The sequence below is a fragment of the Mauremys mutica genome, chromosome 3 (assembly GCF_020497125.1).
Source record: "Mauremys mutica isolate MM-2020 ecotype Southern chromosome 3, ASM2049712v1, whole genome shotgun sequence".
Lineage (NCBI taxonomy): Eukaryota > Metazoa > Chordata > Testudines > Geoemydidae > Mauremys > Mauremys mutica.
Window position 1 is genome coordinate 187,191,307 of NC_059074.1, and position 23,906 is coordinate 187,215,212.

Genomic DNA, 23,906 nt, shown 5'->3' on the forward strand with positions numbered 1-23,906 from the left:
AATTGAAACTTAATATTAGTCTGATAAACAGTGGGGGAAAAAGATGTCTGTAAAACTGGTGAACAACCATGTTTTGGAAATATGAACAGTTTAGAAAAGTTTAGAATAGAGTTTGTGACTTTTGCTCCTCTATGTTAAAGGTAATCAGTTTGAAAGTAAAAGCTGCTTTTCATCTAAGCAAATGCCCCACTTATACAGACAGCATAGTTTGGGTAGTAAAAATTACTTTGTCAGATGTTTGTAGTCAAGGAAAATAATGGTCACTGAGTTTGTGTTCACAGAGTTCAGGCATTTGAAAAATGTAATGGTTTGATCCTGCTCCTCTTGAAGACAATGGAAGCTGGATCAGGCCAGTTGTAAATTGTTAAGTAAGGCTCACCTCACAGAAAATGTACTTCCCAGCAGAAATGTAGACGGGTTCCTCACTAAATTAGCCTTTATGAAATTATGTCAAGTAGTGTTAACAACAGCTTTTCAGACATACAGTTAATGTGGAGAGAAAGGAATTTAACAATATATTAGATACTTTGAATCTGACTTTTACTTAAAATTAATGGCCCATTTCTTCCTTCAATAATATTTTTACAGTTATTTTGACCAGTTACATGATAGAAATGCTAATATATATCAGCAAAATGTCTAACCAGAGAGAGATGAGCCCCCCTCCCATTTCCCATTCGTTCCTATCATAGTTCTGATTTCAGTTAAATGTCATATAGTAAAGATTAAGAAAAAAAAAGTAAAGCCTAATTCAGTATGCATATTAATTAAAATGGGATTTGGAGTAACCAAGAAATATACCTTTTAGACTTACTATATATAAACCTTTAGTTAAGATTAATTTTTATTTGACTCACAAAGATATTCATGGTTATTTCTAGTAGATATTTCTCCATGAATATGTGTCTGAAATATAATAAACTTACTATAAAACCTTGATTCATAAGTCACTGAGTGTTCTGCTACAATCCCATCAATATAGTGATCTGACAGATTTAAAGTTAACATGGGTATGTGGAAAATATAATTTCAGTACGGGCACTGGGAAACATAATCTTGGGCTATATAATCATGAACTGTTGACAACCATGGGAATAAAAGTAACCAATGCACCAAAAAGATTTTTTTAAATTATCTAGTAACTCTTTGGAAGGCTTGACTGTTATATAGGTTAGAAAAACATCATTAATATTTATAGTATTGTTCAGAAGACAGATTTAATTAGCTGAAGAGTAGAATTTGAACCCAAAATGAAATGGATTTCATATGAATACACCCCAAAACCAGATTCCCAATGACATCCTAGATATTTAATAATAGTTGTTATACAATTTTACTTTAATCTAGAAGCCTCCTTTGGTGAGGGACCTTTGGAGAGGGACCTTTGATAAAAAAACTATTTTCTGTCAGTTGTTGCAAATTATTTGATAAGCTTCATAAGCTATATGTGTTGAGCTATGATAACTCAGCTCATTTCTTGCATATCAATGAAATTTTTAAGTCTTCAAGATTTGCTAAATTGGTGAGGCTTTTTGCAAGTCACTCTATACCCTTGAAAGAGCCAATTTAGCAACCAAAACAGATCATGTTACAAAGCATTAAAATCACAATCTATAGTAGCAAATGATAACATTAAAATATAGCCCTGAATTTCCCATGGGATTTGTTTAATCTTACAACCACTGTGTAGCATTCTTTTACTGGAAAGTCTTGCAAAAATGTAGCTTTGCCGTAGTCTAGCATTCATGATTGCAGCCCTGTATACTATTCTATAGTAGATGATAGAGGGAAAAGGACACACTGTTCAATATTTCCTTTAATGACTTGGATAATGGACTGGAGAGTATGCTTATAACATTTGAGGATGACACCAAGTTGAGAAGGGTGCAACTACTTTGGAGGACAGGATTAGAATTCAAAATGACCTTGATAAGTTGGAGAATTGTTCTGAAATCATCAAGATGAAATAAAATGCAAAGTACTACACTTAAAAAGGAAAATCAAATGCATAACTACAAAATGTGAAATAACTGTCTTGGCAGAAGTACTGCTGCAATTGATCAAGGGGTTATAGTGAATAACAGATAGAATATGAGCCAACAAAGTAATGCGGTTGCAAAAAAGCTAATATAATTCTGGGGTGTATTTACAGGACTGTCCTATGTAAGACACAGGAGGCCATTGTTCTGCTGTAGTTGATACTAGGGAGGCCTCAGATGGAGTATTGTGCCGTTTTGGTGCCATGCTTTAAAAAAGATGTGGGTAAGTTGAAGAGAGAGTCCTGAGAACAACAAAAGTGATATCAGGTCTAGAAAACATGACCTGATATCTAGAAAAGTTTAAAAACCTGGATACGTTTAGCCGTGAGAAAAGAAGACTGAGGAGGGACCTGATAACAGTCTTAAAATATGTTAAGGACAGTTATAAAGAAGATGGTAATCGACTGTTTTCCATGTCCACTGAAGGTAGGACAAATAGTAATTGGCTTAATCTACAGAAATGGAGATTTGGGTTTGATATTAGGAAAACCTTTCTAAATATAAAAATATTTAAGCTCTGGAATTTGCTTCCAAGAGAGGTTGTGGAATCCCAATTATTGATAGTTTTTAAGAACAAGTTGGACAAACACCTGTCAGGGATGGTCTAGGTATTCTTGGTTCTGTCTCAGTGTAGGCAGATGGACTAGATGACCTCTTGGAATCCCTTCCAGCTCTACAGTTCTATGATTATCACGGTCGGAGTGCTGTGCTGTGCGCTCTGCTGACTATACATTCTCTTGTCAAGTAATTTGCTGTGAATCTTGGGTTTTGTCATACTTTTCACAGCTGGACTCCAATATGAGATTCAAAGAACAGTGACTATACAATGTGTTTACTGTAGTTTAGCTTTTTAATTCAAATGCTGCTGAACATAGCAGTCCTGTGAATACAGAATGTTAAACATCACATTGATATCTAGAAAATAAATATTGACTTGTTTTTCTGGCACATATGTATAAGCTTACATAAACTTCTGGTTGCAGGGATATAGTTTATGATATAATTTTCTAGGATTTTAAAATATGGATAAGATGAGGTGAAAAGACTGGGAGGGAGACGGTTGGCACAAATAGCCAGTCATCCAAGGCAGAGAAAGCCCAGTCTGTATTACAAGAAAGTCTGAAGGTCTCTGCTTTGGGTACTTTTGCTGCTGCTCTTAATGAACATAAGAACAGCCGTACCGGGTCAGACCAAAGGTCCATCTAGCCCAGTTTCTGTCTACCGACAGTGGCCAATGCCAGGTGCCCCAGAGGGAGTGAACCTAACAGGCAATGATCAAGTGATCACTCTCCTGCCATCCATCTCCATCCTCTGATAAACGGAGGCTAGGGACACCATTCCTTACCCATCCTGGCTAATAGCCATTTATGGACTTAACCACCATGAATTTTTCCAGTTCCCTTTTAAATGCTGTTATAGTCCTAGCCTTCAAAACCTCCTCAGGTAAGGAGTTCCACAAGTTGACTGTGCGCTGCGTAAAGAAGAATTTCCTTTTATTTGTTTTAAACCTGCTGCCTATTCATTTCATTTGGTGACCCCTAGTTCTTGTATTATGAGAATAAGTAAATAACTTTTCCTTATCCACTTTCTGCCTTTTCCTAGCAACTGGAGTTCCCTCCCCTGGAGAGGTAACCTCAGTGTGAGAGGCAACCCCAGCACCATCTGGAAGGAGGGTCCCAACTATGGGAAGGTTTCCCTCTGCTCCCACTGACTGCTCTGCTTCCCTGGGCCTTTCATCCTCCTCAGCAGCACAGGGGCTGTCTGACCAGAGGTGGGACAATTCTACAGTGTCCCGGAAAGCCTCATCATTGCCCAGCGGAGGGCAACAAAAATGATTAGGGGGCTGGAGCACATGACTTATGAGGAGAGGCTGAGGGAACTGGGATTGTTTAGTCTGCAGAAGAGAAGAATGAGGGGGGATTTAATAGATGCTTTCAACTACCTGAAAGGGGGTTCCAAAGAGGATGGATCTAGACTGTTCTCAATGATACCAGATGACAGAATAAGGAGTAATGGTCTCAAGTTGCAGAGGGGGAGGTTTAGGTTGGATATTAGGAAAAACTTTTTCACTAGTAGGGTGGTGAAGAACTGGAATGGGTTACCTAGGGAGGTGGTGGAATCTCCTTCCTTAGAGGTTTTTAAGGTCAGGCTTGACAAAGCCCTGGCTGGGATGACTTAGTTGGGTTTGGTCCTGCTTTGAGCAGGGGGTTGGACTAGATGACCTCCTGAGGTCCCTTCCAACCCTGAGGCAGTGTGTGGGATTCCAACTGATGTTTATATTATCCACAATTAAAGAAACATGTATATGTAACAAAAAATGTGACTTGGATGAGAACTAGCACTTCTTGTACTTTGAAATTCAAAATTTTCATGACAAACCTGTGCCCTCTCATCTGAATTATATGAGGCTGTGAGATTGTATTACTATGAAGATAAATTTACATTCATTTCCACATCCCCAATTACCAGTTTCTACAGCATTTTGAAAATGCAAAGCACTCAATTTGTAAGTGCTAAGTATATTAGTATCATGGACTCTATCTCTATCTGACATTCTAGTAAAATAATATGTGTTTCTCCTACCGCTTCAGCTCTAACTTTGGAAAATGAGTTATTTTCTGTTTCTTTTTTCTGTTATTCATTTCCTAAGTGGTTTTCATAAAGCCAATGAAGGCCATAGTTAGTAATAGATTTATTGGAAAATGCTCACTAAGAGGGTTCAACTTTCACCTATGAGTCACAGATCGTACATTCTCTACAGCCTCCTTACTTTGCTGTTTCCTCTGTTCCTAGCTGCATTGCCTCTTAGGGTATGTTTACACTGCAATTACCCTGCAATTACCCTGCCACTGGCCTGTGCCAGATGACTCAGGCTAAGGGGCTGTTTAATTAGGATGTAGACATTTGGGCTTGGACTTCAGCCTGATCTCTAGGACCCTCCCACCTTGCAGGGTCCTAGAGCCTGGGCTCCAGCCTCAACCCAAACATCTACACTGCAATTAAACAGCCCCTTAGCACAAGCCCCGCAAGCCTGAATCAGTTGGCACGGGCCAGCCATGGGTGTCTAATTGCATTGTAGATATACCCTAAGTTGTATTTTGTTGCTGATCGATTAGTTGCTTGTGGCCCATTGGTGGTGGTGGGTTATCATTTTCTTCAAAATTTAAGGTTTCAGAAGGAAAAACAAATGAAGGGCAGGGTTTTTAAAGAGTTTAGATGCAAGACTGTGTGTGAAAAATGCATGTGTAATTATCACAATTTTGTAGTTAGGTCCACCCAAATGGCTTGGCTATCTGCATACATAATTACCCAATCTGCATGGACAAACATAGTAACCGTGCATACAAGTTAATCAAACTATTGTATGCCTAAACTTTTTGAATGTTTTACATTATGTATCTAGACTTTATAGCGATTAAGAAAACCTCCTGAATGTGGTGAGTCTAAACAGTGTTGCTTTCTTGAGTCTGAAGAAGGAAAACAAACAAAATCATGGTTACCTCTAAGTCAAAAAGGTGGTGAAGCATGAAGGCAAAAGCAGTGAAACACTTGGTACAAAAAAACAAAGACCTGGCCCCCCAAGGGCAAGGTTCCTCTGAAGGTTGCAGGCCAGCACTCTCTTGTAGCTATTGTGCCTGTGGTGGTGAAGAAACAGGGCAATACAAGAACCGAATCTGACTGGGAGTCAGGGAGGCATGGAGGGAAAGACACAGCAAAAGGTTACTCTGAGCAATCAAAGCTGGCAAAATATGAAGAGCTGGAGAGACACAATTTCTAAGGGGGGCTTCTTCACTGACTCTGATCAAGAATGATCTGACTGGAAGTTACCAAGGGCATTGGTTATGTCCCGAGACAGAGAGCAACAATCATACTCCTGCATGCTATTGCTACCCTTAAGGACCAGGAAACCTTTCATGAAAGGGAGCATCAACCATGGAATGAGAATCTTGTTCTGAGTATGAAATATGTTAAGAACAAAGCAAAATGAATGATAGAGTATTGGTAGAAGAGATAACCCCTGCGAGGGTGGGGGGGAGTTCTTTCTCTCTCTCTCTCTCTCTCTGGGCTTAAAATACTACATTGATAAGGGACCAAAAAATCTAGATAGATATACTGGCCTATAGAATGAAAAAATTGTAGAATAATGTCTTTTTTGCCATTAGAGTCTCTTCTGTCAATGGCTCAGCTACTCCTCCTTGCTACCTTTCCTACATTACCATACCACACTATGACAAACACCAAAATCCCAACATATGGTTCCCTCACACAAACAACATTTCCATGATTTACTAGTGAGGATGAATACTTAAATGCATAGCAGGCAACCTACTGACAATCTGGGAAATAGGAGGAGTCTCAAAAAAAGCCTGGAGATTGTCTCCAAGAAGGATTATTGTAGATTATCTTTTTTTTTACACTTAAACAAATTTGGAGAAAATAAAAAAGCCAACCCTACTTGCATGCTCATGGGCCTATTCAGTCACTGATCTTTGCATGGAGCTCCTACTAAACATTGCACAAGGTCACAATTCCACATGAGGGATGGGTGGAGAATATGTCCTAAAACCATTACACATTGATATTTTTATAACATGCACATGCTCAAAAGCCCAACATATCAATACCCCCAAATCTGGTAAAATTTGGAACCAGAGATGAAGTCTTGGCTCTACTGTAGTCAATGGGAGTTTCGCCAATGACTTCAACAGGGCTAAGATTTCACCCCAGATCCTTAGCGCTGACTGCTATCTATATAAAGGGTCAAACCATAACATCTAATCTGGACACTCCCAAATTTTGGGGAACTTTGGATCTGAATTGGAATAGTAATTTTGCAGCTCTGAAACAAACCACTAAACAAGTGGATTAAGTACTAGAAATGCTGACATAACCATAACTATAATGCATGGCACCAGTAATGACATCTCTCTCCTTCCTCTCTCTTTCTGATTAACCTACTGAAAATGCATGTTTTATTTCTGCTATCTTCTCTTGTCACTCAAGCTTATTTCCAAACCGACCAGTCTACCTAATGTTAAACCTTCCTTGAATATTTATGCTTGAAAGAGATGGTAGGCAAATTGCATATTCACTTTACAAGCTGCTTCGAAAGGAATGTGTACAATAAAAAGAAACCTGAGTCTAAATCAACACAAGCCATTTGAGTGCAAATGCTCTTGTTAGAAGGAGCTCACGTTTTACTTCTATATTTGTGTTTAATCTAAAGATAGTTCCTATATGAAGCCATTTTGTGATGATGGATTTCTATGTGACTTTTTCTATTCCCTTCCTCACCACCTGTGTTGGTCTAGCAGTGACTTCTTTCTTGTCTCTTGCCACAATTCGGTGGTGCAAGACTAGGCCAACTGCAAAACAAGAATTCCATTCTGCATAAAAAGTCGAGGTTATGACTTTTTTTAATTTCACATTGTTTTGTTTTTGTGTCAATCCCTCCTCTCTGGAAGAGAGACACAAAGAGGTCAGAATAGCTAATAGTCTGGTGGTTAGGGCACTCACTTGGGATGTGGGAGACCCAGATTCAAATCTTCGGAGCAAGGACTTGATTCTAGATCTCCCACGTCCCAGGTGAGTGCCTTAACCACCAGGCTATTGGCTAGTCAAAGGCAGGAAGTGTGTTCTCTCTTGTTTTGACAAAAAATCTATCCATCTCAACAAACAATTTATCAAAGTGGACACATTTCTGCAAAATGTTTCAATTTCAATGAATTAGTATTGTCCAAAAAAAAAATTGTTGAAATATTCCCAACCAGCTCTACGCACAACCTAAAACCTTTTTCTTTTTCTTTTTTTACAGTTTATACCATGTGGAAGTGCTTTCCTACATCTCCTCTCATCAACTTCTCTCATTTCAACTCCTGTTTGAAAACATCTTTTCTCCCTTGCGCATACTTCTGTTTCTCTGTCTCCCTCCTACAGTATTGGTTACGTAACTCTAAAGTATTTTGGGATGCAAGCTGAATTATTGTAGGTGGGATGGAGGTGATGCCTATAGTTAGGATTGCTCAACACTTTCCATTATGAGATCTTGTTTTCAGTTGTTCATAATATGCTATATAACATTAAGGGACAGACTTTATCTTAAAAGAAACATTCAAAAATATTTGCTAAATGGTTAACAAATTATTAAAATATTCAAAACATGTAGCAGACATGAGTAGTGTGTGTTATAGATTATTCTAAGCATATCAGTAGACTTTATTAAAGATAAGTAGGGCTGGCTGAAAATTTTTTCATTAAAACTGATTTTCAGTGGAAAATTGAGGGTTTGAGTAAAAAAAAATTACCAAAAAAGTGTTTGCTTTTTGTGGAAAATGTAGACTTTTAGTTGACGATCTGAGCACCCCAAATGCGAAAGTCTTTCATTTTTTGTCCAAACCCCTCAAATTTTCAATTAAGTCATTGCAGTGCCTTGTGGGAGATGTAGTTCAGGTGCCTAATGCCTCCCTTTCTCCTCTATGAGCTGGGCTCCCAGTCAGATTACATCTCCCCTGATGCATCTCAGTGGCTCAGCAAGAGTGGAGCTTGTGGTCCAACATGGGAGGGGTAGTGCAGCTAGGGGTCCTGACTACAGAGAAAGATAGAGCATGAGGTGTCTGAACTACAACTGCTGCAGCATTTCTGAATAAAAAGGTTCTGGATTAAAATTTTCGGTTTCCAGATGAAGGTTTTCAATTTTTGCCAAATAATTTTTGGTATTTGATTTTTCACTGAAAAGTCAAGATTTCTGACTAGTTCTAGATATAAGCCATGGTTGTAAGCAACTTATTGATTTTTTAGATTTTATAACAATTAATCTTTTAATAGCATACCTGTTAGTCATGTATTAAACTTTTATAAACTATTCATAAGTGTACCCTTATACTTAAAATGTGGCCAAATAAATTTACAGAGCTTTTCATGAAATATTAGAGGGTTCATTTTTTCCAGATGATATTGCCAAGAGTTTGTACCATTTTCCTTAAAGATTCCTATTTTGAAAGCTTGTTTCTAGACTCTCATTCATCATGTTAGGGCTTCAACTGCTACTGTACCTAGAAATGGATAATTCTTCCCCCACCTTATCTAAGTCATATTTATTTCTTCTCCCAGCAATGTACTGAATCAGAAGAATGATATACCAGAGAATGTCCAAACATACACCACAGTAACAATTTCAATGTCAGAAGACATTCAACAGTTGACAGAAGCAAACAGGAGAACACAGTTTAGATCAGAGGTGTATTAAAGGATGCAAATCTTCCAAAAATGGATAGCTCTAGCATGTATTGGTCAGATCTTCGAACCATGCCAACAAAAAGTACTAAAACTGTAAAGGAAGGAAAGGAAAAGTAAAGGTTAACAGCTGACACAAAGTAACACATTTCAGTGGCAGTGTAGAGGTATTCTGACCAGTGAAATTCCATGGGCAAAATCTTGGCTGCAATGAAAGACATCTAAATTATGCCACTGCCTTCAATGGAGCCAGATTTTCATCCCTGAGGGTTAATGGTTAAATGATGTACACTCTCCAGGGCTTGGGGATGTTAGGTGGGTTTGACACCAACTCACTTATCAGTGTTGTCAGCAGAGAAAAAAGAACGTGGAATCATAGAATATCAGAGTTGGAAGGGACCTCAGGAGGTCATCTAGTCCAACTCCCTGCTCAAAGCAGGACCAATCCCCAACTAAATCATCCCAGCCAGGACTTTGTCAAGCCTGACCTTAAAAACTTCTAAGGAAGGAGATTCCACCACCTCCCTAGGCAACCCATTCCAGTGCTTCACCACCCTACTAGTGAAAAAGTTTTTCCTAATATCCAACCTAAACCTCCCCCACTGCAACTTGAGACCATTACTCCTTATTCTGTCATCTGGTATCATTGAGAACAATCTAGATCCATCCTCTTTGGAACCCTGTTTCAGGTAGTTGAAAGCATCTATTAAATCCCCCCTCATTCTTCTCTTCTGCAGACTAAACAATCCCAGTTCCCTCAGCCTCTCCTCATAAGTCATGTGCTCCAGCCCCCTAATCATTTTTGTTGCTCTTCACTGGACTCCTTCCAATTTTTCCACATGCTTCTTGTGGTGTGGGGCCCAAAAATGGACATAGTTGATGATGAGGCCTCACCAATGTTGAATAGAGGGGAATGATCACGTCCTGTGATCTGCTGGCAATGCCCCTACGTATACAGCCCAAAATGCCGTTAGCCTTCTTGGCAACAAGGGAACACTGTTGACTCATATCCAGCTTCTCATCCACTGTAACCACTAGGTCCTTTTCTGCAGAACTGCTGTCTAGACATTCGGTCCCTAGTTTGTAGCAGTGAATGGGATTCTTCCGTCCTAAGTGCAGGACTCTGCACTTGTCCTTGTTGAACCTCATCATATTTCTTTTGGCCCAATCCTCTAATTTGTCTAGGTGCCCTGTAACCTATCTCTACCCTCCAGTGTATCTACCACTCCTCCCAGTTTAGTGTCATTTGCAAACTTGCTGAGGGTGCAATCCATGCCATCCTCCAGATCATTAATGAAGATATTGAACAAAACCGGCCCCAGGACTGATCATTGGGGCACTCCCCTTGATACCGGCTACCAACTAGACATAGAGCCATTTATCACTACCCATTTAGCCTGACAATCTAGCCAGCTTTCTATCCACCTTATAGTCCATTCATCCAGCCCATACTTCTTTAACTTGCTGGAAAGAATACTGTGGGAGACCATATCAAAAGCTTTGCTAAAGTCAAGGAATAACACATCCACTGCTTTCCCCTCATCCACAGAGCCAATTATCTCATCATAGAGTTGGAGAGTTGGAACATTCTGTGGGGGTGCAAGAAAAGGAGATAGCCCTGAAGGAAATAAAAGGAAGAAAGAAAAGAGAAGATGGACAAGGAAAAATTAGGTCAGAAGCAGGGTTTCTGCAGAAAAATAGATGCAGTAGGCGATCTATAGAAGTATTCAGCTTTATTGGTAAGAGCACAGTCCAGTTTCTTGCTAAGGGCAGCACAAGGAGATCAAAACTTCTCTTGGATTCTCCCCTCCTTAAAAACAGAAAAGATAGTGTTCTTACGCAGGTGTCTACATATAACACTCTAAGAGAGGATGGTGATTAGAGGCACATTTCTGATATAATCCATTCATCTGAAATTGCCACCTCTTCCCAAATAATGTGTTATGTTCTTTTCAGCCTGCATAAAAAGAAGCATGGAGCACTAGTTTTACTAATTGACCATGTCCTCTAGACTTTCAAGCCTGAGACATAACATTATTAGGTGACAAAAAGAAACAAAAATGTAGGTATATGAAAAAAATTGTACTATAATTAATTCCTTCGATTAAACCAGCAGGTCTGGCTACTGTGGTTTATTATATTACATTTTGGATCCATCTATTTTTGAATAGCTATTATAAGTGGGCCTAATTCTGATTTTGCACTGTTGTAAATTAATTAATTTCAGTGGAGTTCCTAGAGATTTATCCTGACATAATTGACATCGGAATCAGGCCCCCGCTCCTCCCTCCCCCTCCCGGAGCGAACTGAGTGCTGTCAAACAGATGTTTGGCCGCGGGGGAAGCACAGGGTAGGGGGATGGGCAGGAATGCAGCACGATTGAGGTAGGAGGTGGAGGCGGGAGAAGCTTCGCTGCTGGTGGGTGCAGAGCCTGCATCAGGAGCCCGAGGAGCTGGCAGGACCAAGCTTCTGCCCCCACAGCTCCCCGGCCCTGGGGCCCCCTGTCATTGTGGGGCCCCATGCCAGGGCACCCTGTGTTTTACTGTGAATCCATTTCTGCTCCCTTGCACTTAGGTCTTGTCTATGCTACAAATGCTTTGCTGGTCAGACCCTCCACATGTAGACTTAGGGCTTGGCTACACTTACAAATTTGCAGCGCTGCAGCAGGGTGTGAAAACACACCCTCTCCAGCGCTGCAAATTGCGGCGCTGCAAAGCGCCAGTGTGGTCAAAGCCCCAGCGCTGGGAGTGCGGTTCCCAGCGCTGTCCGTTATTCCCCACAGGGAGGTGGAGTACGGACAGCTCTGGGAGAGCTCTCTCCCAGCGCTGGCGCTTTGACTACACTTAGCGCTTCAAAGCGCTGCCGCGGCAGCACTTTGAAGTGCTAAATGTAGCCACAGCCATAGTGTATGCTGACAGAAGGAGGAGTTCTGCCACTATAGTAATACCATATCCGCAAATCACATTAGCTATGCCAATAAAATCATAGAATCATAGATTATCAGGGTTGGAAGGGACCTCAGGAGGTCATCTAGTCCAACCCCCTGCTCAAAGCAGGACCAATCCCCAACTAAATCATCCCAGCCAGGGCTCTGTCAAGCCTGACCGTAAAAACCTCTAAGGAAGGAGATTTCACCACCTCCCTAGGCAACCCATTCCAGTGCTTCACCACTCTCCTAGTGAATTTTTTTTTCCTAATATCCAACCTCAACCTTCCCCACTGCAACTTGAGACCATTATTCCTTGTTCTGTCATATGGTACCACTGAGAACAGCCGAGCTCCATCCTCTTTGGAACCCCCTTTCAGGTAGTTGAAAGCAGCAATTAAATCCCCCCTCATTCTTCTCTTCCACAGACTAAAGAATCCCAGTTTCCTCAGCCTCTCATCATAAGTCATGTGCTCCAGCCCCCTAATCATTTTTGTTGCCCTCCATTTGACTCTTTCCAATTTTTCCACATCCTTCTTGTAGTGTGGGGCCTGAAACTGGACACAGTACTCCTGATGAGGCCTCACCAATGTCAAATCGAGGGGAATGATTATGTCCCTCGATCTGCTGGCAATGCCCCTACTTATACAGCCCAAAATGCTGTCAGCCTTCTTGGCAACAAGGGCACACTGTTGACTCATATGTTGGCATACAGTGGGATTTTTGTCATCATAGCAATGTTGGCTGGGTGTGAGTGGTTTTTTCATAGCCCTGACTGACATAGCTATGCTGAGAAAACTCTGCAGTGTATATGTGGCCTTAGAAAGACTCCCCTCCACTCACTTAGGGCTACACTGTTATCTGAACAAGGGCAGTGGGTAAGATGTCCCCCCATCTAGGAAACCTTGTGACTCAGAAATACTTTGGAATTATTCCTCCTTGTTCCTGGGTTGCTGCTGGTTTGTATCAGTAATGAATTACTATTTCACCTATCCTTGGCCTTAGATCAACTACTCTGGCTAGTGAGTAGGGGGCTGGAGCCAAGGCTTTTTTGAAGAAAGAAGAAAAAAGGCTTTTCAACTAAATGGAAATTTTCATCACAAAAACTGATTTCAATTGAAATGTTCCTTAAAAGAAAAAAACATTTTTTCCATTTTGTATGAGAACCCCAAATATTTTGAAGAAAATGTTGATGGAAATGGAAACTTCATAAGAAGAAAAAAGTTTCCCCAATCAGCTCCTAGTGAGCTTGTTTGTGCCTGACATTTTGAGGCCCCAGAAGAGTTTACAACCTGCTAGACATGGAGAGGACGTGACACTCTGCAAAGCCCAGAGGAGAGAGTTGGCTTGGAAAGGTACTGATTTTTCAGCTTACTTATTTACACTCTCTCCTGATGGAGATTACAGAAGAATCCTTTGAGGTGAAAGGACCTGTCTAGGAACAATGTTGGGGAGAGGGATAGCTCAGTGGTTTGAGCATTGGTCTCCTAAACCTAAGCTTGTGAGTTCAATCCTTGAGGGGGCCATTTAGGGAACTGGGATAAAAATCTGTCTGGGGATTAGCCTTACTTTGAGCAGGGGGTTGGATTAGATGACCTCCTGAGGTCCCTTCTAACCTTGATATTCTATATTGGTATTTGTTAGAGAGCAAGATAATTACACTAAAGGGAAGTGAAGAAAGAGAGCAAAAACATCATGACAGCTAGTGACAATCTCATAGAGCTCAGCTGAGCTTCACAGCTCTGCCCATGGTTGCTGCAGGAATAAAGGCCCTAATTCTACAGTCAGATCTATGAGGACAGACCATTTTGGACTCTTGTTGACTTTAATGGGACTCTACATACACAAAAGGGTCCACCCACAAGGATTGATTGCAGGATTGGGACCTAATTTTATATAGTCCATTGCAGGAATTTGCACTGATGAGTTCAAGAATTGGATATAATCAGCATATAACATTAAATGATGCACCTTTTTGAACAGTAGAATCAATATATTCTCTGTTGTAGTTACACAACTTAGCACCTCATCACTCATATAGCATCAAAAAGGAATCATTTTAAATTATGAATCTTTCTCAAAATGTCATTTGAGAGTGTATTATCTAAAAAAAGAATTGGAATTTATCTTTCTGCATGATATTAAAAAAAAAGTGCCATGACCTACAGTTTTTCTCAAAGGCTCTTTTTGCAAGAAGCATTTGCTTTCATTAAGACCTTATTGCTAGGATCCACTGTTTCTAGAAAGCCATGACTCTTATTGACTTTAGTGCTTCAGTCCGATTGATTTTTTAAAATCAAAATGTCTTACAGTTAATATGGTGGTTAACGATAAAGTGGATACCTAATAATTTTTTAGCAGAATGCCCCACATGCCTGGAGTGGGCAATTAAAAATGTGGTAATGGAGCTAGGTGCTGTTATAATCCATAAAAAAAGTGTTAGATGTGTTCTTACACTACTTTAATAATGAAGTGAATAGTGGAAAAATATAAAAAACTTGTCTGAGAATAAAAGTGGGCTTTGAAAAGAAACATGAGGTATAACAATAATGCTACATAGATAAAAGTTTATGGTCACAAAGAAATATTATTCAGTAGTTACCTGCTCTTATAGGGTGCTAAATTAAGGATGCTGTAATATCAGGCCAAAAGTCTTCATTCTTATTTCTTGTTTTTATTGCAGTAGCCGCTAGATGCCTCAGCCAGGTGGTGGCCCCAGGGTGTTAATCACCGTACAAACATAGAATAGTGTTTCTCTCCAAGGAGCTTACAGTCTAAGGTCCCAAACCTACAAAAACAAAACAAAACTTATGCTTTTTTTACATATGCAAGTAGTCCCATTGAAATCAACATAACTACCCATAATATATGAAATTAAGCACTCATGTAAGCCGTTACTGGACTGGTGCCAAAATCGTTGAAGCCAATAGTTACACCCATATTTAACTAGCATGAGGGAGATCAGAGTCCACCCTCTACTCTCTTAGATTTTAATGTGATACCATAAACATTTTGAATGGTTTACCAAACACTGAGGAAGCTTCCATTATTTTTAAACAAAGTTTATTACCCTAATAGGCCTGATCCTGCATGCTCTTCTCATGCAGCTTCCACTGAAGTCAATGGCAGTATGACACACAGAGGGTTTACAGGATCGAGCCCGGTTTATAGTTTCTAAGTTAAGTGTCATCTCAACATAGCGAATAATTAGTGGGCTATATCAGACTTCAAAAGAACTTTTTTTGCTACCTTGGTATGGAAATTGCTGTAGCAATGGGCTTCATCACTAACATATGCTGTGGCACAACCAGAGTGAATTATTACAGATGTCTCTGTAACATTCTATCTGATATGATGCTTCAAGGGCTTCAATTAGTACATAATGGCATCATTAAACACTTGCTGATGTTAAATCAAGTCAGTGAGCCAACTCAGTCATTCATTCTGTCTGTAATTGCCTGCCAGTTCATTGATTTTTAGGCTAAAGCTTCTTAGGTTACTACTTCTTACCTTTGTTGTTTCCGAACCGCAGTGAGTTTGCTGCACCATCTTACTCTTGTCAAAGGGAAGCACAGAAGTAGATACTTGGATCTGTACGGAACATCAGTTACAGCTGAACAAAGTGTTGCATATGATGACCACAGGATTTAATGTTAAATGAGCGTAATAAGGGATCCTCCATGTGTTAATTTAAATCCTTAATTAAGGTGACTACAGTGTAATGGAAAAAAGTCTTTGAGAATTAAGAAAGTCAAGTGATTGTACTGTTGCAACGTTTTGAGATTCTGGTTTTTAAAGGCACCATCCCTCTGAATACAGAATCATGGAGGACAAAGTGAGACAGGAGATTATTTATTTGGATCGCCCCACAATGTTCACAGGTTTAACTCCATTTTGCAAATCCCAATTTACTTCACATATGTGCGATTGCGATTAGCCACTGGCCAAGTGAAATCTGTATTGTGTTGCTAGTTTCAGTTTGGCCTAGGTTAGTTATTGTTATCCGATAAATGTTTATTCCCCCATATGATACGAGTAAGGAGTCAAATATCCACAAATGAAACATCATATTTGCTGGAGTTCAGAGCAGAGAGGCCAAGGATTTACAAGGCATGGACAATAAGCCACCATCTCACTGCCACTGGTGATCCTTCTAGATCACATTCAATGCCTTCTGGAAGAACTGTGTGGGGCAGCGTGCAGTGTTGTAGACAGGGCTGGCTTTAGGCCGATTCCCCTGATTCCCCTGAATTGGGCCCCGTGCCCTAAAGAAGAGCGCCTTTTTAATTTTTACTCACCCGGCGGCGGTCCGGGTCTTCAGCGGCACTTCGGTGGCAGGTCATTCACTCGCTCTGGGTCTTCGGCAGTGGGTCCTTCAGGGCCGCCAAATACCCGGACGGCCGCCAGGTATTCGAATCGGGCCCCGCACTTCCTAAAGCCGGCCCTGGTTGTAGAGCATCAGAATCGGTCCTAAAGACCCATTCTCAGTTAACATCCTGACTCCCCTTGTTCCCCACAGATCTGTATTCAGAAGGATGTCCAGTGCTATACTTCTTATGCACCTAGAGAGAAGACTTCAGCTCTCAAAAATGTTTGGTCAACAACTTTTGTAAGCAACTTCCCAAAATGTTTAAAAAATAAATAGGCATTTATTTTATCACATTATAATTAGAGTCATTAGTGTGTCTTGTGATTCAGGCACTGGAGTGGGTCTGAGGACATCTAAGGGAAAATGCCCAGCTCTGCCAGGGGCTTTCTGAGTGACCTTCAGTAAGTCACCTAGTCACTCTAAGCCTCTGTAAAATGGAGATAATACTTCCCTTCTCCCATCCTCTTGTCTATATGGAGGATAACTCTTTGAGGCACAGACTGTCTCTTGCCATGAATATGTACACTGAAGAGCACAGAGGAGCTCCAATCTTAGGTTGGGGGTCTGTAGGCATTAATGTAATACAAATAATAATATACCATTTGGAACCTAATTTTGCCATGCAGTATATTAGGTTATCCTGAAAGATGCATTAATTACCTCCTGTACAAATAAAATATATTTAAAAGCTCAACACATACCGATTTTAAACTAGCAATATTCACATATTGAGGCATAGGAATTCAGAGTAACATTTCATATAGGCAGATGTCTCCAAAATACAATATACCAGTAATCTTTTATTTTCTTTGTGCTTTCATGGAAAACCTGATCTCTCCAGCACCTCCATACCACATGGAGTGTGTTATAAAAGCATGTACTTGCATCTATCTGCTTTGGAAGATGAGACTAGTCACATATCCCTATAGACTTACACTACACACATGTGATACCTAATGCTATGCATTTGTTCCAGTGATGACACCATCCAAAGTGAGTGCATTGCTGCTCAATGTTACATATAATTTAAAAAAATCTAAAAAATCCTACCCAGAAAGGCAGCACTGAGTATTCTAACACCTCAGATTTCCTCCTATTGCCCCGCCATTAAATTGTTCATTTAAATTATGTGAACTAAAGTTAATATTTAAAACATGATTCTTTGAAGGAGCAAATATAACTAACTGCCAGTGTATAATGAGAGAGCAATATGTGGAGCCAACAGACCCTGTTTCTTCAATTACGAGTCTGGAATTTTACATTTTTGAGGGTCACTATTGAGTCAAAAACGTTTGGGGGTCTCCCAGCTCAGCATACAACTCCTATATTTGGATTCTCTATAGGGAGCCTGATCCAAGATACCACTGATGACTCAGGGACTGGGACTAATTAAAATAAAATAGTAAACAAGTGAAAACTGGCAACACCTAACCATTCTGGGCATGGCACCACTTAAACACTATGGGTGAAATCCTGCTCTCATTGAAATCAATAGGAATTTTGCCATTGACTTTAGTGGGGCGACGATTTCCCACCCTTTAACAATGCAGATCCATCAACAAAGGCCAGATTTCCAAGAAAGATAATACACTGAACAATACCACTAGGAGAAAGAAATGAATAGAGAGTTTGAGAACTGACCCATAGTCAAACAAGAAGCAAAGCTGCACTATTTGGGACAGATCAATGCATAGAAGCCACCCAGGAGAGAGGAGGCTTAAGAATTGGTATGTAGCTAATAGCCACCAAGGAGGAAGAGATTCTGTATGCTATTGTTAAGAAATAAACAACTCTTTGGAGACCAGAATTTGACACCTAGGAGTAAAATAAAGTAGATTTATCCAAGTACAAAGGTCTGACAAATATGTGCTCACACTAAATCAAAATGTATGACGATGAGTGGAAAAACTGTATCTTTGCAATGGGTGGTGGAGTGAAACATTGGCAGTGATTTGGCTAAAATGTATGGGTGAAATATACTGACAGGCTAGTGAAAGCAGAACAAGTATCGGGTTTTGATTAGCATCTGGCTTTCTGTCCTGTGTTCTCAGTGTAGTTTTACCAACTATTTTATTTTTTTTAAATTGTATAATATTTAGCAAACTAATTACTTTTCATTCTGCCACTTCCCTATTCCCTCTCTAGCCATAAAAACAAAGGAGTTAGAGTAAAATTCACCTCTGTGAACAAGGCCCACACTAGGTCTGTGAACCAGTTAAGTCCAATTTAAACTCTGAAAACTATGCTTAAGTCAGACTTCAGTATTGGATTGTGCTGGCCTCCTCAAGGGGTGAATTTCACCTTTCTGCCTTGTCTACACACACACATTAAACTCCTTTAACTATACTACTGCAACTATACAAAAGTGGTTATACCAGAAAAGCTTATTCCTGTACAGGAAGAGAAATAAACAACACCACTATAAGGTACCTTTATACCACTGTAACTGTGTCCATAGTAGGGTTGTTCTGGTATAAACATTTTTGGTAAAAAAATCCACACGCCTAACCAAAGGAGATCAGGCCTCAGTTTATTCTTCAGTTACTGCTAATGCTCTGCTCTCCTAGCCTCACCGACACCCATACAAACTAACCAAGCTCAGAAGCAGCTTCTTTTTAAATTTAACTTTGTATCTACTGTTCTTATTGTGCTAAGACTCCCATAAGCTCTGAATACTCTCCTCCATCAAGCCAGCCTTACACTTTCTTGTCAGTAACAAATACAGATTCAGCTCCTCTTTATATTTCTGTGTTCTTTATATTTTAAATTTGACACACACTGCCTTGTGCCCCGTTCACCCCTATCAAAGCCTACCTGCTTTATTGTCCCAATAAGTTCTCAGAAAGCATGTAGGTTCACTTACACCTTTCAGCATCCGCTTTCTCATTATGTTTTTCTCAGTAAAGTTTCTCAAACTTGAATTTAACTAAAATAGCAATTTTCATCTGTGAAAACTGCAGTTTTAGTTTGTGAAGCCATTGCCTCTGGTACTAGTTCTTGAGCCTTAAATAGTCCTAAGAGCAGCCATATTGTGATCCTTTACTGAGTACACAAATAGGACAGGAGTGGGGAAGTGGGTATGGCTTCTTACATGTCAACAGCAAAACTCTCCAGGGTGCAGAATTGAACTCCAATGGACTTATAGATAAACAGCTTTTGAAGCCAGAAGAGCCTTTTATGGGGATCTAGTCTGACCTCCTGCATAACTCAGGCCATAGACCCTCACCTAATAATTTCTGCATCAAGTCCATGAAACAACTCCCATGATGCTTAACTCCTTTTATTGTCACCCTATGTTTGTGGGAAAACTAACAGCCAGGTGGCTAAATTTTTGGCCTGGCCTTCCCTGGGATTCTGTTTTTGCAAATAACTTTTGGAAATCTGGTCCTTAATGAATATTAATGAAAATATTAATTAAATAGTGTTGTTTGGACACAACTCTGGTACCATGCACCTTGTTGGAGCAGCAGAGAGGATTTTTTACAGCTATTAAACCAAGATGTTCACAGAGCTACATGCATTTTTCCTTAGGTAATTCAATGGGATAAAGTTGGAAAATGTACTAATGGGTATCACAGGGTATCACATCTAGCTGGCAATATGCATTGAATTGCAGACTTCACACCGTATGGAGAAAATTATCTCTTAATATTTTGAAAAGCGCAACAGATCAGTGTCCCCCCTGTAATTACTGTTTGACAAAGAACATTTAATGACTTTCAGCATTTCAGGCAGATGTAAACAGATCATATCACTTCCAAATTGCACCTGGAAAAAAATATTATCAATTCAACCTTTGGAAGAACAAAACACATCCCGATGTATTGCAACAAAACAAGCCAGGTTTTCATCTCTCTACCCTCCTCTGTCATCTGATAACACATTTCTATCTATAAACTGGGGAAACACCCAGATGATGGTGTGGGGAGGAGGAGTTTAGATTTATTAGGAACTGGGGAATGGATGGGCTTCACCTAAACCAAAATGGAACCAGATTGCTGGCACTTAAATTAAAAAGGTCGTAGAGCAGTTTTTAAACTAAGGGCTGGGGGAAAGTCGATAGGTGCGGAAGAGCATGTGATTTGGACATCCCTTAGGGGAGGTTCTATAAATGGAGATTCCCTATGTCCTAATAAGGAGGAGAGGATGGAAAATGATAAAATACAAGGAGGATTTGATAAAAAACAGTCAAATGAAAAAAAGTTCCATTCAATTACGCCATGCAACAGGGGACAGCCAAATAATGACAAGTTTTTAAAATGCTTATATCCCAATGCTAGAAGTCTAAATAATAAGATGGGTGAGCTACAGTGCCTAGTATTAAATGAGGATATTGATATAATAGGCATAACAGAAACCTGGTGGAATAAGGATAATCAATAGGACACAGTAATACCAGGGTACAAAATATATCAGAAGGACAGAACAGGTTGTGCTGGTAGGGAAGTGGAACTATATGTGAAAGAAAGCATAGAATCTCTAGGGATAGTAATTCCAAATGAAGAGGTTAGTGAAACAGAAATTAAAAGGTAGTGATTCTGAACTGCTCAGGGAGATTAGAGAGGCTATTAAAATAAAAAACTCAATAATAATAATAATAATAATGGGGGATTTCAACTACCCCCAAATTGACTGGGTACATGTCACCTCAGGAAGGGATGCTGAGATAAAGTTTCTTGACACCTTAAATGACTGCTTCTTGGAGCAGCTAGTCCTGGAACCCACAAGAGGAGAGGCAATTCTTGATTTAGTCCTAAGTGGAGCAGAGGATCAGGTCCAAAAGGTGAATATAGCTGGACCGCTTGGTAATAGTAACCATAATATAATTAAATTTAACATCCCTGGTGCGGGGAAAACTCCACAGCAGCCCAACACTGTAGCATTTAATTTCAGAAAGGGGAACTACATAAAAATGAGGAGGTTAGTGAAACAGAAATTAAAAGGTACAGTACCAAAAGTAAAATCCCTGCAAGCTGCATGGAAACTTTTTAAAGACACCATAATAGAGGCTCAACTTAAATGTATACCCCAATTTAAAAAAACATAGTAAGAGAACCAAAAAAGAGCCACTGTGGTTAAACAACAAAGTAAAAGAAACAGTGAGAGGCAAAAAGGCATCCTTTAAAAAGTGGGAGATAAATCCTAATGAGGAAAATAGACAAGAGCATAAACTCTGGCAAATGAAGTACAAAAATATAATTAGAAAGACCAAAAAAGAATTTGAAGAACAGCTAGCCAAAGACTCCAAAAGTAATAGCAATTTTTTAAAAATACATCAGAAGCAGAAAGCCTGCTAAACAACCAGTGGAGCCACTGGACGATGAGATGCTAAAGAAGCACTCAAATATAATAAGGCCAATGCAGAGAGACTAAATTAATTCTTTGCATCAGTCTTCACTGTTAAGGATGTGAGGGAGATTCCCAAACCTGAGCCATTCTTTTTGGGTGACAGATCTGAGAAACTGTCCCAAATTGAGGTGTCATTAGAGGAGATTTTGGAACAAATTGATAAACTAAACAGTAATAAGTCTCCAGGACCCAATGGTATTCACCCAAGAGTTCTGAAGAAACTCAAATGTGAAATTGCAGGACTACTGACTGTCATCTGTAACCTATCATTTAAATCAGCTTTTGTACCAAATGACTGGAGGATAGCTAATGTGATGCCATTTTTAAAAAAGGGCTCCAGAGGTGACCATGGCAACTACAGGCCAGTAAGCCTCACTTCAGTACCGGACAAATTGGTTGAAACTATCGTAAAGAACAAAATTCTCAGACACATAGATTAACATAATTTGTTGGGAAATAGTCAACATGGTTTTTGTAAAGGGAAATCATGCCTCATCAATCTACTAGAATTCTTTGAGGTCAACAAGCATGCGGACAAAGGAGATCCAGTGGATATAGTGTATTTAGATTTTCAGAAAGCCTGTGACAAGGTGCCTCACCCTAAGGCTCTTATACAAAATAAGCAGTCATGGGATAAGAGGGAAGGTTCTCTCATGGATTGGTAACTGGTTAAAAGATAGGAAACAAAGGGTAGGAATAAATGGTCAGTTTTCAGAATGGAGAGAGGTAAATAGTGGTGTCACCCAGGCACCTGTACTGGGCCCAGTCCTATTGAACATATTCATAAACGATCTGGAAAAAGGGGTAAATAGTGAGGTGGCAAAATTTGCAGATGATACAAAACTACTCGAGATAGTTAAGTTCCAGGTAGACTGCGAAGAGCTATAAAAGGATCTCACAAAACTGGGTGATTGGGCAACAAAATGACAGATGAAATAGAATGTTGATAAATGCAAAGTAATGCACATTGGAAAACATAATCCTAACTATACATATACAATGATGGGTTCTAAATTAGCTGTTATCACTAAGAAAGAGATCTTGGAGTCATTGTGGATAATTCTCTTAAATCATCCACTCAATGTGCAGTGGAAGTCAAAAAAGCGAACAGAATGTTGGGAATCATCAAGAAAGGGATAGATAATAAGACAGAAAATATCATATTGCCTATATATAAATCCCTGGTACACCCACACCTTGAATACTGCATGCAGATGTGGTTGTCCCATCTCAAAAAAGATATATTGGAATTGGAAAAGGTTCAGAAAAGGGCAACAAAAATGATTAGAGTTATAGAATAGCTTCCGTATGAGGAGCGATTAATAAAACTGGAACTTTTCAGCTTGGAAAAGAGGCAACTAAGGGGGGATATGATAGAGGTCTATAAAATTATGAGTAGTATAGAGAAAGTAAATAAGGAAGTGTTATTTACTCCTTCTCATAATAAAAGAACAAGGGGCCACCAAATACAATTAATAGGTAGCAGGTTTAAAACAAACACAAGAAAGTATTTTTTCACGCAACACACTGTCAACCTCTGGAACTCCTTGCAAGGGGGTGTTGTGAAGGCCAATACTATAATGGGGTTCAAAAGGGATCTAGGTAGCTACATGGAAGATAGGTCCATCAATGACTATTAGCCAGGATAGGCAGGAATGGTGTCCCTAGCCTCTGTTTGCCAGAAGCTGGGATTGGATGACAGGGCATGGATCACTTGATGATAACCTGTCTGTTCATTCCCTTTGGGGCACCTGCCATTGGCCACTGTCAGAGGACAGGATACCGGGCTTGATGGACCTTTGGTCTGACCCAGTATGGCCGTTCTTATGTTATTACTAATTTCCTACATCTTTTTGCCTGGTTCTAGATAAAGACTGTTGAAGTATAATTGCATATGATCACTGTACATGCCAGTTCACAGATAAAACTTGTTTGCCTCATAAGGCACCGACAGCCCTAACTGTAGAGACACCAATAAGCTCTGATTTTT